Genomic DNA, 1,567 nt, shown 5'->3' on the forward strand with positions numbered 1-1,567 from the left:
GCAAATGAAATAAAGACTATTCAGGATGTTCAGCATGATTATACAATGAATGTGCTGTCTAAAAATATTGAAAGATATGGTGTTTCGGCAGAGATCTTTAAAAGTCTTGGAAATGATGCATATGAGCAAAGTCCTGTACAAAAGGCTTTTCATGTGTATAGCCCTTTAACTACACACCATAAACAGCTGCAGTATTACAAAACGCACTTTAGCTATGTTCAGCCTGTTGAAGTTACTCTTGGTTACAATGATAGAGGTGAGAAGAGGCACTATCATTACATCCCAGTCATGGAAAGCCTCTGTGTACTGCTCAAAGATGGCAGTACACTCTGTGATTTCACAGAGTCAAAATCTAATGCCATGTTTGTATCAGATCAAGACTCTATGAACAGTGTTGGGAAAGTTACTTTAGAAATGTAATAGATTACAGATTACCCAATTTAAAATGTAATAAGTTACATTACTTTTCGATTACTTTATAAAAGTAAAGTAACTAATTAAATTTGATTAATTTTTGACTACTTTTAAGTTTCTAATGGACATTTTCAACTAAATAATTTTTAAGCATTTATACCGAGCAGGAGTGACCTTACAGCAGCTCTGTTTAGTGTTAGAATCACAAAATATTTCATTATTTGAATTTTATTTTTAAATTTATTTTAAAATAGTGCCACCACATAACCAGACCTTATAACAAAAACATGTTTACTGTTGTCACAAAATCAAAATGTTAGTTAATTGTGCAGGGGGATTTATGTGGCATTTGCAAAAAAAAAAAAAACATCTAAGCTATTTTTGCAATTTTCATTTTTGAATCGAAGCAACTTAAATCCAAGTTAATCACATCTGAGTGATAGTGATCACTAAAACTGCCAGTGAAAAATATGAGGCAGAACTGTTTTAATTTAATTATTTACTGTAAATAATGTGCTGTACCAAATATATACCAAAACAAAAAAAAATGCAATAAAACCAGGTGTTACACATTTAAAACACTATTGATCCGCGATGGGTAAATTAAGCTTTTGTGGATTACTGCGCTCCTTCTATTAAAATAGCTTCGCTACTGTGAAAAGCTATTTGATTTATAAAAATAAATCAATTAAATAGTTTTAATATTTAATTGGTTTACCTTAAGTTAACATTATGCCAAGTCGTCACAAATGAAACAATGCATGGGAAACGGCTTAGGCATGTTAGTTGCAGTGCACTTCGCAACAAGCTAATGTAAACAAGCATACGTAAACTACATGAGTAATTTTAACTTATAATACAGCAGATTCATGGACAATTACATTGGTAATCAGCATTTTTGTGGCAACTAATTTATGAATGAGTCTGCATTAACTACACTGAAGAGAATCGCTTTATTTAAGGTGAATTAAAAATCCAAACTTACTGAAGTTCAACATTAACGCAGCCGCATACCTGACAGTGTATGTGTGTGTGAATAGATGAGATGGGAAAGCAGTGGGCCAAACCATTGTTTGGAAATTGAGAGGAAACTGTTTCTAAATGCATTTTAGACAATTATTTTAGGTATGCATACATATATTTTTCACAATAG

Source organism: Danio rerio, chromosome 4 (assembly GCF_049306965.1).
Source record: "Danio rerio strain Tuebingen ecotype United States chromosome 4, GRCz12tu, whole genome shotgun sequence".
NCBI lineage: Eukaryota > Metazoa > Chordata > Actinopteri > Cypriniformes > Danionidae > Danio > Danio rerio.